This window comes from Pseudophryne corroboree, unplaced genomic scaffold, assembly GCF_028390025.1.
Source record: "Pseudophryne corroboree isolate aPseCor3 unplaced genomic scaffold, aPseCor3.hap2 scaffold_2115, whole genome shotgun sequence".
In the NCBI taxonomy this organism is placed as follows: Eukaryota; Metazoa; Chordata; class Amphibia; order Anura; family Myobatrachidae; genus Pseudophryne; species Pseudophryne corroboree.
Window position 1 is genome coordinate 40,198 of NW_026968759.1, and position 13,695 is coordinate 53,892.

General features: G+C 48.4%; 10 non-coding genes across 10 annotated transcripts; all 10 read left to right on the plus strand.

The window, feature by feature from the left end:
* Positions 1-4,871: 4,871 nt before the first annotated feature.
* On the plus strand, positions 4,872-5,035 carry LOC135006213 (U1 spliceosomal RNA). Its single transcript, XR_010206526.1, has one exon. It is a non-coding gene; the product is annotated as a U1 spliceosomal RNA (small nuclear RNA).
* A 152-nt stretch (positions 5,036-5,187) lies between these two features.
* On the plus strand, positions 5,188-5,350 carry LOC135006219 (U1 spliceosomal RNA). The gene has a single exon (XR_010206532.1). It is a non-coding gene; the product is annotated as a U1 spliceosomal RNA (small nuclear RNA).
* Positions 5,351-6,024: 674 nt separating this feature from the next.
* Positions 6,025-6,188, plus strand: LOC135006232 (U1 spliceosomal RNA). The gene has a single exon (XR_010206544.1). It is a non-coding gene; the product is annotated as a U1 spliceosomal RNA (small nuclear RNA).
* Positions 6,189-6,340: 152 nt separating this feature from the next.
* Positions 6,341-6,503, plus strand: LOC135006227 (U1 spliceosomal RNA). The gene has a single exon (XR_010206540.1). It is a non-coding gene; the product is annotated as a U1 spliceosomal RNA (small nuclear RNA).
* Positions 6,504-7,176: 673 nt separating this feature from the next.
* LOC135006231 (U1 spliceosomal RNA) lies at positions 7,177-7,340 on the plus strand. Its single transcript, XR_010206543.1, has one exon. It is a non-coding gene; the product is annotated as a U1 spliceosomal RNA (small nuclear RNA).
* Positions 7,341-7,492: 152 nt separating this feature from the next.
* Positions 7,493-7,655, plus strand: LOC135006220 (U1 spliceosomal RNA). Its single transcript, XR_010206533.1, has one exon. It is a non-coding gene; the product is annotated as a U1 spliceosomal RNA (small nuclear RNA).
* A 674-nt stretch (positions 7,656-8,329) lies between these two features.
* Positions 8,330-8,493, plus strand: LOC135006229 (U1 spliceosomal RNA). The gene has a single exon (XR_010206542.1). It is a non-coding gene; the product is annotated as a U1 spliceosomal RNA (small nuclear RNA).
* Positions 8,494-8,645: 152 nt separating this feature from the next.
* On the plus strand, positions 8,646-8,808 carry LOC135006228 (U1 spliceosomal RNA). The gene has a single exon (XR_010206541.1). It is a non-coding gene; the product is annotated as a U1 spliceosomal RNA (small nuclear RNA).
* A 673-nt stretch (positions 8,809-9,481) lies between these two features.
* LOC135006216 (U1 spliceosomal RNA) lies at positions 9,482-9,645 on the plus strand. Its single transcript, XR_010206529.1, has one exon. It is a non-coding gene; the product is annotated as a U1 spliceosomal RNA (small nuclear RNA).
* A 152-nt stretch (positions 9,646-9,797) lies between these two features.
* On the plus strand, positions 9,798-9,960 carry LOC135006225 (U1 spliceosomal RNA). The gene has a single exon (XR_010206538.1). It is a non-coding gene; the product is annotated as a U1 spliceosomal RNA (small nuclear RNA).
* The last annotated feature ends 3,735 nt before the right edge of the window (positions 9,961-13,695 follow it).

Consider the following 13,695-nt stretch of genomic DNA (forward strand, 5'->3'; position numbering starts at 1 on the left):
ATTCCGAACTTATTTCACTTTTAGTGATTCCAAGAGCCACACATCCTGTGGTCCTGGGCCTTCCATGGCTCCGTCTTCACAATCCTACAATTGATTGGACGACTACGCAAATCCTGGCATGGGGTTCCTCCTGTGCAGAGACATGTTTGTTTAAAGTATTGCCTGTCTGTTCTTCCTCCCCCAGGTCATCTGATGTTCCACCTCCTCCATATCAAGATTTCACGGATGTGTTCAGTAAAGCTTCTGCTGATATCCTTCCTCCTCATAGAGAATGGGACTGCCCGATTGATCTCGTTCCAGGGAAGGTTCCACCTCGAGGCCGAACTTATCCGTTGTCTCTGCCTGAGACGCATTCTATGGAGGAATACATTAAAGAGAACCTAGCAAAGGGGTTCATTCGACCTTCTTCTTCCCCAGCCGGCGCAGGCTTCTTTTTTGTAAAAAAGAAAGATGGTGGTCTGCGGCCGTGCATCGACTACAGAGGTTTGAACGACATTACCATCAAGAACCGTTATCCTTTTCCCCTGATTACTGAGCTCTTTGACAGAGTTAGCGGAGCTACCATCTTTACAAAGCTGGACTTGCGAGGTGCATACAATCTCATCCGGATCCGTGAGGGTGACGAGTGGAAGACCGCCTTTAACACCCGTGACGGACATTATGAGTACCTCGTCATGCCCTTCGGATTGAGCAATGCTCCAGCTGTCTTCCAGCATTTTGTCAATGAGATTTTCAGAGACATTCTATACCGTCATGTCGTGGTCTATCTAGACGATATCCTCATTTTTGCCAATGATTTAGAGGAACATCGTTTTTGGGTTAAAGAGGTTCTGTCCCGTCTCCGTGTCAATCATCTCTATTGCAAATTAGAAAAATGCGTCTTTGAAGTCAAGTCCATTCCGTTTCTAGGGTACATTGTGTCCGGTTCTGGACTAGAGATGGATCCTGAGAAACTACAAGCAATTCAGAATTGGCCGGTACCCTTAACCCTCAAAGGGGTCCAGAGGTTCTTAGGGTTCGCCAATTATTACCGAAAGTTTATACGAGACTTTTCCACCATTGTGGCGCCTATTACTGCTTTCACCAAGAAGGGTGCTAACCCGTCCAAGTGGTCTGAAGAAGCCATGCAAGCTTTTCATCTTTTAAAACAGAGGTTCATCTCTGCGCCTGTCCTGAAACAGCCTGACATCGACTCTCCTTTCATCCTAGAGGTGGATGCCTCCTCCGTTGGAGTAGGAGCGGTGTTATCTCAGAGGGCTAAAGATGGCCATTTACATCCTTGCAGTTTCTTCTCCCGGAAGTTCTCCCCAGCTGAGCGCAACTATGCCATTGGCGACCAGGAGTTGCTAGCCATCAAGCTCGCTCTAGAAGAGTGGAGGTATCTGTTGGAGGGAGCTTCTCATTTAATCACCATACTTACAGACCACAAGAACCTTTTATACCTGAAGGGCGCACAATGTCTCAACCCTCGTCAGGCCAGATGGGCACTTTTCTTTTCCAGGTTCGACTTTAAACTCCAGTTCTGTCCGGGCTCTCAGAATCGCAAGGCCGATGCCCTTTCCCGCTCATGGGAGCAAGAAAATGAGTCAGAGTCTTCAGACAAGCATCCTATTATAAATCCGTTGGCATTCTCCACGGTAGGGATGGACTCTACGCCCCCATCAGGGAAAAGTTTTGTGAAGCCGATGCTAAGGAAGAAGCTCATGCATTGGGCCCATGCTTCCCGTTTTGCCGGACATACAGGTATCCAAAAAACCCTGGAGTTTATCTCTAGGTCCTATTGGTGGCCAACTCTGAAAAAGGACGTCTTGGAGTTTATTGCATCTTGCCCAAAGTGTGCCCAACATAAAGTATCCCGCCAGTCGCCTGCGGGGCAACTGGTTCCACTATCCGTTCCCCGTCGACCATGGACCCACTTGTCGATGGATTTCATTACAGACTTACCCATGTGCAACAAGTTCAATACCATCTGGGTGGTAGTTGACCGGTTCACCAAGATGGCACACTTCATTCCTCTCACCGGTCTTCCGTCAGCTTCCAAGTTGGCTCAAGTATTCATACAAGAGATCTTCCGACTCCACGGTCTTCCTGAAGAAATTATTTCAGATCGAGGAGTTCAATTCACAGCCAAATTCTGGCGAAGTTTATGTCAAGTCCTCCAAGTCAAGCTAAAGTTTTCCACGGCTTACCATCCTCAGACCAATGGTCAAACCGAGAGGGTGAATCAGGACTTGGAGGCCTTCCTCCGCATCTATGTGTCCTCCTCTCAAGATGACTGGGTTCAATTACTTCCCTGGGCCGAGTTCTGTCATAACAACCAGTATCATTCTTCATCTGCTTCAACACCATTCTTCACTAACTTTGGATTCCACCCTAAAGTTCCTGAGTTCCAACCGCTTCCAGCAACTTCTGTTCCCGCAGTGGATATCACCTTGCATCAGTTTGCCAATATCTGGAAGAGCGTACGATCAGCTCTGCTCAAGGCATCGTTCAGGTACAAGAAGTTTGCGGATAAGAAGCGTCGAGCAGTTCCTGCTCTCAAGGTGGGTGATCGGGTATGGTTATCCACGAAGAATTTGAGGTTAAGAGTTCCCAGTATGAAGTTTGCACCTCGCTATATCGGTCCTTTCAAGATTGAACAAGTCATCAATCCTGTTGCTTACAGACTCCAGTTGCCTCCCTTCTTAAAAATACCCAGGACATTCCATGTTTCCCTGTTGAAACCGCTGATCTTGAATCGGTTTCATTCCTCACTTCCTCCAACTCCGAAAGTCCAAACTCAACGAGGCGTTGAGTATGAAGTGGCCAAGATCCTGGACTCACGTCACCGTTACGGTCAACTACAATATCTTATTGACTGGAAGGGTTATGGTCCTGAGGAACGTTCATGGACCAATGCTTCTGATGTCCATGCTCCTGCCTTGGTCCGGAGATTCCATTCCAAGTTTCCTCAAAAGCCAAAGAAGTGTCCTGGGGCCACTCCTAAAGGGGGGGGTGCTGTCACGATCCGGGTATCTGGACGCCATTTCTTACCCATCAGATGCCTCCTAAGGCTGGCTCAGCGCTCCAGGACCGGATCCCATCTGTTATCCTAATGTTCACATTCCTGCATCCTCTCCTGTCTCTCTGAGACGCTGTCACAGTAACGCCTTATTACATCTGGCATGGCGTCTCCCGCGGCCTCCGCCGCCGTCCCTGAGCTTCTGCATGCAGAGTGTCAGAGTGGCGATTACGTCAGCCGCGGCCTCCGCTGTGTCCGCGTGGTTGGATGTGCACTTGTCAGCCTGGCGTCTCCTGTCTCCAGTGGTCGGCGCCGCCATTACTGTTTTCATTACCACATGGATTACAAACCAAACTTCCCTCCAAGTGTCTGCATGGGCGCAACCATCTTGGATTCTGTCAGCTGATCATTTCCTCCAATCTGTTGTCAGTATTGTTAATCTGCATAATTGCCTAGCCAATCCCTTCCTTGCTGCAGGTATAAATACACTGTGCCTGAGCAAGGAAGGCGTCAGTGCTTTGGTTGTCAAACCTAGTTCCTGTTTGTCTCTCTCCTGTGATTGTCTTCCAGGTTCCAGCTCCTGTCTCAAGACTTCCACCATAGAGACCCGCACCAGCATTCCACCTGCGGTGTAGCCTGACTCTCCAATCCATTGTGGATTCATCTGTTTCCAGCTACAACATTACCTGCTTCCAGCTCAGCTTCCAGCAGAGTACAGCTTCCCTTAAAGGGCCGGTGTCCTTTCTACACTTTACCACTCTCCACCGGTATTATTATTTCTCCGCTCTCAAGTTCTACATTTCAGTTCATATTTCATCGCTCCCAAGTTCATTTATTATTTAACTGGTTCCAGCCAGTATCCACTCCGTGCTAACAACAGTCTGGTTCCAGCCAGTATCCACAGCAGCTGTTTTACCTTCAGCAACCCAGCTTTTCCTGGAACACCAGCTGGCACAATCCTGGGTTATCTCCATTGCTACAGTCGGGCCTGGTAAGGACTTTCCATCTAGAAGATCATAAGAACTATCTCACACTACCAGTGCCCTGTGGCTCCTGCCATCCTGTAGTACCCAGGAACTGTATTTATTATTTGCTGACTTTTACGTTTTCTTTTACTGCTGCTGTGTTGCGGAGTTGTCATAATAAACATCATTGACTTTTATCCAAGTTGTCGTGGTCACGCCTTCGGGCAGTTATTATTCATGTTACTTACATGTCCAGGGGTCTGATACAACCTCTCAGGTTCCGGTACATCTCAGCCCCTACAACTGAGGCTGCCTCCCGTCAGCTCAGGCCCTCAGTTGTGACACTTACTTTGTGCCTTCCAATGCACAATGCAAACTACAGGTAGTGCTACAGGGCCCACACCCTTTTACTTGCCTTACAGAGCAGCTCTGGAGCTGTTACAGTGCAAAGCTGCTGCAAGAAATCAGCTTGAATGCTTCAGGGGCTGGGGCATGGCCAACATGAGCCCCACACCGAAGTAGGGTGGGGGTGTTTAATGTGAACTAAGGGTCAAACAAGCGCCGCAAAAGGCCGCCATGCCCTGCATACCCCTTTTCTCTTTTCATATGCAGATGAGGGTTCCAGCCAACTTTGGCCCACTGCTTGGATGACATCACCGTATGCAAATCCGTCTTCTGCAGAACTTCCCCCAGGAATGCTTGTACTAGTTGTTGCATTTGGTTTGTTGTTTGGGGGTGCTTCAGTATTAGGCAGCCTTCTGCCCTCCCATGTTCATCTGAAAATATGTGTTCTCCCTGCAGTTGTTGTCCCCAGATGAGAGTTCCCTTGTGCTGCCTCAGTTGAATCTCCTTTACTTGACAGAGATGTGCCTGAGCAGCGGCCCTCCCCAGCCCTATCCCAAATCATACTTATTTTGCATAGGAGATATCATGGTCATGAAGATTGTTCTCCCAGGGTGAGGTTCATTCATTGCATTTTGGGTATGCTGACCCCTGTGATTTCCCCAAATGTGGGAAACTCGACTGCATTATTTGTGGTAGTGGGGGACTGTGTTTGTGTTTTCCTCTGGTCAGCTCTGGTAAAAGTCAGATTTCTTTGTTTCAGATCTTCCTCTAGCCTTGTTCTTCTTTCGAGAGTTCCCTTGTGCTGCCTCAGTTGGATCTCCTTCACTTGACAGGGGGGTGCCCGAGCAGCGACCCTCCCCAGCTCTAGCCCAACTTCTACTTACCTGCCAGGTGAGATACTATGATCATGAAGGTGCTTCTCCCAGGGCAAGGCTCACTCATTGCACTCTGGGTGTGCTGCTCCTGCGATTTCCCCAAATGTGGGAAACTTGACTGCATAATTTGTGTTACCCCTGGTCGGCTCTCGTATAATTCAGATCTCTTTGTCTCAGGTCTCTCTCCAGCCTAGTTTGCTGTCTGTTTCCACTTCTTTTTTCTTGAGCCCCTCCCTTTTATACCCTTGTGCACTATCCTGACTTCTCCTCCTGTCTGCTTACTTTGTGCCTTCCAATGCACAATGCAAACTACAGGTAGTGCTACAGGGCCCACACCCTTTTACTTGCCTTACAGAGCAGCTCTGGAGCTGTTACAGTGCCAAGCTGCTGCAAGAAATCAGCTTGAATGCTTTAGGGGCTGGGGCATGGCCAACATGAGCCCCACACCGAAGGAGGGTGGGGGTGTTTAATGTGAACTAAGGGTCAAACAAGCGCTGCAAAAGGCCGCCATGCCCTGCATACCCCTTTTCTCTTTTCATATGCAGATGAGGGTTCCAGCCAACTTTGGCCCACTGCTTGGATGACATCACTGTATGCAAATCCGTCTTCTGCAGAACTTCCCCCAGGAATGCTTGTACTAATTGTTGCATTTGGTTTGTTGTTTGTGGGTGCTTCAGTATTAGGCAGCCTTCTGCCCTCCCATGTTCATCTGAAAATATGTGTTCTCCCTGCAGTTGTTGTCCCCAGATGAGAGTTCCCTTGTGCTGCCTCAGTTGAATCTCCTTTACTTGACAGAGATGTGCCTGAGCAGCGGCCCTCCCCAGCCCTATCCCAAATCCTACTTATTTTGCATAGGAGATATCATGGTCATGAAGATTGTTCTCCCAGGGTGAGGTTCATTCATTGCATTTTGGGTAAGCTGACCCCTGTGATTTCCCCAAATGTGGGAAACTCGACTGCATTATTTGTGGTAGTGGGGGACTGTGTTTGTGTTTTCCTCTGGTCAGCTCTGGTAAAAGTCAGATTTCTTTGTCTCAGATTTTCCTCTAGCCTTGTTCTTCTTTCGAGAGTTCCCTTGTGCTGCCTCAGTTTGATCTCCTTCACTTTACAGGGGGGTACCCGAGCAGCGACCCTCCCCAGCTCTAGCCCAACTCCTACTTACCTGCCAGGTGAGATACTATGATCATGAAGGTGCTTCTCCCAGGGCAAGGCTTACCCATTGCACGATGGGTGTGCTGCTCCTGCGATTTCCCCAAATGTGGGAAACTTGACTGCATAATTTGTTTTTCCCCTGGTCGGCTCTCGTATAATTCAGATCTCTTTGTCTCAGGTCTCTCTCCAGCCTAGTTTGCTGTCTGTTTCCACTTCTTTTTCTTGAGCCGCTCCCTTCTATGCCCTTGCGCACTATCCTGACTTCTACTCCTGTCTGCTTACTTTGTGCCTTCCAACGCACAATGCGAACTACAGGTAGTGCTGCAGGGCCCACACCCTTTTACTTGCCTTACAGAGCAGCTCTGGAGCTGTTACAGTGCCCAGCTGCTGCAAGAAATCAGCTTGAATGCTTCAGGGGCTGGGTCATAGCCAACATGAGCCCCACACCGAAGGAGGGTGGAGGTGTTTAATGCAAACTAGGGGTCAGCCAAGCGCCGCAAAAGGCCACCATGCCCTGCACGCCCCTTTTCTCTTTTCATATGCAGACGAGGGTTGAAGCCAACTTTGACCCACTGCTTGGATGACATCACCATATGCAAATCCATCTGCGGCAGGCCTTCCCCCAGGAATGCTTGCACTAGTTGTTGCATTTGGTTTGTTGTTTGGGGGTGCTTCAGTATTAGGCAGCCTTCTGCCCTCCCATGTTCATCTGAAAATATGTGTTCTCCCTGCAGTTGTTGTCCCCAGATGAGAGTTCCCTTGTGCTGCCTCAGTTGAATCTCCTTTACTTGACAGAGATGTGCCTGAGCAGCGGCCCTCCCCAGCCCTATCCCAAATCATACTTATTTTGCATAGGAGATACCATGGTCATGAAGATTATTCTCCCAGGGTGAGGTTCATTCATTGCATTCTGGGTATGCTGACCCCTGTGATTTCCCCAAATGTGGGAAACTCGACTGCATTATTTGTGGTAGTGGGGGACTGTGTTTGTGTTTTCCTCTGGTCAGCTCTGGTAAAAGTCAGATTTCTTTGTTTCACATCTTCCTCTAGCCTTGTTCTTCTTTCGAGAGTTCCCTTGTGCTGCCTCAGTTGGATCTCCTTCACTTGACAGGGGGGTGCCCGAGCAGCGACCCTCCCCAGCTCTAGCCCAACTTCTACTTACCTGCCAGGTGAGATACTATGATCATGAAGGTGCTTCTCCCAGGGCAAGGCTCACTCATTGCACTCTGGGTGTGCTGCTCCTGCGATTTCCCCAAATGTGGGAAACTTGACTGCATAATTTGTGTTACCCCTGGTCGGCTCTCGTATAATTCAGATCTCTTTGTCTCAGGTCTCTCTCCAGCCTAGTTTGCTGTCTGTTTCCACTTCTTTTTTCTTGAGCCCCTCCCTTTTATACCCTTGTGCACTATCCTGACTTCTCCTCCTGTCTGCTTACTTTGTGCCTTCCAATGCACAATGCAAACTACAGGTAGTGCTACAGGGCCCACACCCTTTTACTTGCCTTACAGAGCAGCTCTGGAGCTGTTACAGTGCCAAGCTGCTGCAAGAAATCAGCTTGAATGCTTTAGGGGCTGGGGCATGGCCAACATGAGCCCCACACCGAAGGAGGGTGGGGGTGTTTAATGTGAACTAAGGGTCAAACAAGCGCCGCAAAAGGCCGCCATGCCCTGCATACCCCTTTTCTCTTTTCATATGCAGATGAGGGTTCCAGCCAACTTTGGCCCACTGCTTGGATGACATCACCGTATGCAAATCCGTCTTCTGCAGAACTTCCCCCAGGAATGCTTGTACTAGTTGTTGCATTTGGTTTGTTGTTTGGGGGTGCTTCAGTATTAGGCAGCCTTCTGCCCTCCCATGTTCATCTGAAAAAATGTGTTCTCCCTGCAGTTGTTGTCCCCAGATGAGAGTTCCCTTGTGCTGCCTCAGTTGAATCTCCTTTACTTGACAGAGATGTGCCTGAGCAGCGGCCCTCCCCAGCCCTATCCCAAATCCTACTTATTTTGCATAGGAGATATCATGGTCATGAAGATTGTTCTCCCAGGGTGAGGTTCATTCATTGCATTTTGGGTATGCTGACCCCTGTGATTTCCCCAAATGTGGGAAACTCGACTGCATTATTTGTGGTAGTGGGGGACTGTGTTTGTGTTTTCCTCTGGTCAGCTCTGGTAAAAGTCAGATTTCTTTGTCTCAGATTTTCCTCTAGCCTTGTTCTTCTTTCGAGAGTTCCCTTGTGCTGCCTCAGTTTGATCTCCTTCACTTTACAGGGGGGTACCCGAGCAGCGACCCTCCCCAGCTCTAGCCCAACTCCTACTTACCTGCCAGGTGAGATACTATGATCATGAAGGTGCTTCTCCCAGGGCAAGGCTCACTCATTGCACGATGGGTGTGCTGCTCCTGCGATTTCCCCAAATGTGGGAAACTTGACTGCATAATTTGTTTTTCCCCTGGTCGGCTCTCGTATAATTCAGATCTCTTTGTCTCAGGTCTCTCTCCAGCCTAGTTTGCTGTCTGTTTCCACTTCTTTTTCTTGAGCCGCTCCCTTCTATGCCCTTGCGCACTATCCTGACTTCTACTCCTGTCTGCTTACTTTGTGCCTTCCAACGCACAATGCGAACTACAGGTAGTGCTGCAGGGCCCACACCCTTTTACTTGCCTTACAGAGCAGCTCTGGAGCTGTTACAGTGCACAGCTGCTGCAAGAAATCAGCTTGAATGCTTCAGGGGCTGGGTCATAGCCAACATGAGCCCCACACCGAAGGAGGGTGGAGGTGTTTAATGCAAACTAGGGGTCAGCCAAGCGCCGCAAAAGGCCACCATGCCCTGCACGCCCCTTTTCTCTTTTCATATGCAGACGAGGGTTGAAGCCAACTTTGACCCACTGCTTGGATGACATCACCATATGCAAATCCATCTGCGGCAGGCCTTCCCCCAGGAATGCTTGCACTAGTTGTTGCATTTGGTTTGTTGTTTGGGGGTGCTTCAGTATTAGGCAGCCTTCTGCCCTCCCATGTTCATCTGAAAATATGTGTTCTCCCTGCAGTTGTTGTCCCCAGATGAGAGTTCCCTTGTGCTGCCTCAGTTGAATCTCCTTTACTTGACAGAGATGTGCCTGAGCAGCGGCCCTCCCCAGCCCTATCCCAAATCATACTTATTTTGCATAGGAGATACCATGGTCATGAAGATTATTCTCCCAGGGTGAGGTTCATTCATTGCATTCTGGGTATGCTGACCCCTGTGATTTCCCCAAATGTGGGAAACTCGACTGCATTATTTGTGGTACTGGGGGGCTGTGTTTGTGTTTTCCTCTGGTCAGCTCTGGTAAAAGTCAGATTTCTTTGTTTCACATCTTCCTCTAGCCTTGTTCTTCTTTCGAGAGTTCCCTTGTGCTGCCTCAGTTTGATCTCCTTCACTTGACAGGGGGGTGCCCGAGCAGCGACCCTCCCCAGCTCTAGCCCAACTCCTACTTACCTGCCAGGTGAGATACTATGATCATGAAGGTGCTTCTCCCAGGGCAAGGCTCACCCATTGCACTCTGGGTGTGCTGCCCCTGCGATTTCCTTAAATGTGGGAAACTTGACTGCATAATTTGTGTTTCCCCTGGTCGGCTCTCGTATAATTCAGATCTCTTTGTCTCAGGTCTCTCTCCAGCCTAGTTTGCTGTCTGTTTCCACTTCTTTTTTCTTGAGCCCCTACCTTTCATACCCTTGTGCACTATCCTGACTTCTCCTCCTGTCTGCTTACTTTGTGCCTTCCAACGCACAATGCGAACTACAGGTGGTGCTGCAGGGCCCACACCCTTTTACTTGCCTTACAGAACAACTCTGGAGCTGTTACAGTGCCCAGCTGCTGCAAGAAATCAGCTTGAATGCTTCAGGGGATGGGGCACGGCCAACATGAGCCCCACACCAAAGGAGGGTGGGGGTGTTTAATGCGATCTAGGGGTCATCCAAGCACTGCAATAGGCCGCCATGCCCTGCATGCCCCTTTTCTCTTTTCATATGCAGATGAGGGTTCCAGCCAACTTTGGCCCACTGCTTGGATGACATCACCGTATGCAAATCCGTCTGCTGCAGACCTTCCCCCAGGAATGCTTGTACTAGTTGTTGCATATGGTTTGATATTTGATGGTTCTTCAGTATTAGGCAGCGTTCCGCCCTCCCATGTTCATCTGAAGAGATGTGGTCTCCCTGCAGTTGTTGTCCCCAGACGAGAGTTCCCTTGTGCTTCCTCAGTTGAATCTCCTTAACTTGACGGGGGAGGGGCTGCCCGAGCAGCCACCCTCCCCAGCCCTATCCCAACTCATACTTATTTTGCATATGAGGTCTCTTGATCATGAAGATTGTTCTCACAGGGTGAGGTTCATCCATTATATTTTAAAATAGGAAGGTACAAATTACATATTTGAATTGCATCTATGTGCTGGATTCAAATGTCCCCCCCCCCTTCCTTTCTCAATTGTGCAGGTCAGCAGCTATTCTAAGGTTGCTGCCAATGGGTGTGACACATTAATTTCTTCTGTGGGGTACACTGGACTCCACAAGGATTCACATTGGGGTGTAGAGTAGGATCTTGATCTGAGGCACCAACCGGCTCAAAGCTTTTGACTGTTCCCAAGATGCTCAGCGCATTCTCCTCTATAACCCCGCTTCCATGAACAGGGAGCTCAGTTTGTAGTTGGTGCCTTCAGTAGCAGGCCACTTAACAGGGGCCTGCCTCAGGCAGCCTATTCTTAGCTATTAATTTTGACAAGAAAAGAAGAACTTGTTTTATGAGAATCTACAAGGGCTGCAGCAGGCTAGGTCTAATAGACATCTTTACTGCAGCTTCATCACTCCCAGCGGCGCTGTATACTCCCGTGCCCTGGTTGCTGGGTCACTGCAGCGGAGGCTCCGGTTTCATCCTAAGGTCAGTCACACACACACCACCCTTCCGGATCACGAGGCCGCTGATGAAGGGGAGCATGGCCGTAGGGTTGGGCCGTGTGCGCACTGGGGTGGACACTGATTACTGGGCAGCCGCTCCACTAGCCACCAGGTACAGTTAAGGAGCACAGGTCTGGGGGTTTTTCTCCTATATTAACCCAATTTTGTACTGCCTGCAGCGCATTGTGATAGGTAATAGGGCCTGATTCAGGTTGGATTGCAATCACAATAAGCGATCCAACTGCAAAAATTGCTAAGAGCATACGCATGTGCCTGCATTTTCTGTGGCACCCCGCAGAGAATGCGATCGCCTCTGCCTGTCAATCGGGGCAGGGGGGGGGAGGGGGGTCAGCAACACTCCATTTCCAAGTCAGGGATGGAGCGGTGCGGGGGCAAGGCTTCAAAATGGGGTCTGCAACGGAGGAGACACAGGGGGCGTGGTCACAGCGGCTGTATGACATCACATTCAGCCGCTGTGATCACAAAAATGGTGGCGGCTACCTGCGCGCACATACAGTCTGCACCAGCAGGAGGCTACACCATTTTTTATGATCACGCTGAACTGCAGTGCGACTGCAATTACAGCATGGTCAAGAAGGGAGGCGTCATGCTGGGTGGCCATGCCCTGTCACTGTGCAGGAGCCAGCACCGCTCACACACTAGTCCCCGGCTGCAGCCCCCAACCCCCGGGACACCCGGAGCAACAAAATGTAGATTCAGGCCACCAGGCCACGCCCCTACCTATGAAACAATGCCTCCTTTTTACCATTGCGCTGCTTATCTGCGCGCACTGCATTACAATCTCCCTCGCCACCTCTCTGGGTGTCACCAGTGATAGTGACACCTCTGCCATTCTTGTAGCAGCTGGTCCTAAGATCTACACCTCAAGCCCTGAGTGTTCGCCCTTGTGACTTGTTGATCATCATAGCGAAGCAGATGCTTACAGAAAACTGCAGGGGCTTAGATGGAAAATAAAAAAATTGATGGGTATAAGGTAGAGAGGAGCGGGTTCGGTTCTCCGAGAACCGAATTCCCCACGAACTCCACGTGGTTTACACTGGTCCGAGGCAGGCTCGGTTGTTCCCGCCTGACTCGGAATACCAGAACAAGGGAAAATGTCATCATCCCGCTGTCGGATTCTCGCGAGATTCGGATTCCATATAAAGAGCTGCGCGTTGCCGCCATTTTTACTCGTGCATTGAAGAGAGAGCGGAGAGGACGTGGCTATGTTCTCTCAGTGGAAATCTCAATATCAGTGCTCAGTATCAGTGGTTACTTATTGCTGCTCAGTAATACTAGTAGTGTGTCTCTCCTGCTCAGTGTCAGTTCTCAGTAGTATCCTCATCAGTGCTCAGTATCACTGCTCATTACATTGTGGTGTTCTGTATACTACAGTAACATAGTAATATAGTAACATATAGTAACATAGTTTTTGAGGTTGAATAGAGGCAAATTGCCCATCGTGTTCAACCTGTTTTAAGTTGTGATGATTCTACATACTTGCTGAATAATGTTTTAAGACTAGTTAGCTACTATAACTCATGTTACCCCCGGATTAACCATGTTGATATTTTAAGTATTATAACCTTTGATAGCTTTTTCATTCAGAAATGTATCCATTCTTTTTTTAAATCCAATTACAGAGTCCGCCATTACCACCTTCCCTGGCAGGGAATACCACATCCTGATTGCCCTAACAGTGAAGAACCCTTTCCTCCATTGCGTTCTGAACTTTCCTCCAGTCGCAGCGAGTGACCATGTGTTCTTTTAATAAATAATTCCTCTGATAACTCTTTGTTATGTATCTTTACATATTTGAAGATATTAATAATATCTCCTCTTAGGCACCTCTTTTCTAGTGTATACATATTCAGCCTAGTAAGTCTTTCCTTATAGTCCAGTACTTTTAGGCCTTTAATCAATTTAGAAGATTACAAGGAACAAACAGATCAGGACAACTGTCCCTATCTGATATTCTTCCGGCGCTAATTATCAAAACAGTTAATTAATTGTGTATCAACAGCAGCTGAGTACGGCAACTTGCTTGGTTGCCAACTTTATAGAACAGGAAAAAATTTTTTTTTATATATACTCCGCGCTATATGTACACTGTAACAGATAAAACTCTAGTGTGCAGTCTGTCATATAGAATGATTGACTCAGTAGAACTGTATGAATGAATATCATAAATTCTTTATCCAATAATTGTTAAAAAATAACACATTACAAACGACACAAGCAGCATATACTCAATAACAATTAATCAGTTGTATTACCAATTAATATAGCAAACAATATGATGAGGTTTCTTTGTTATAATACTATATAAAATACAATTACACTGGCGTCCCAGTGTTTAATAAAAAAAGTCCCGCAAGGATTTAATGCAGCCTTGTTAGAGAAGAACTTAATTGTGTAAGGACGTATAATTACCCA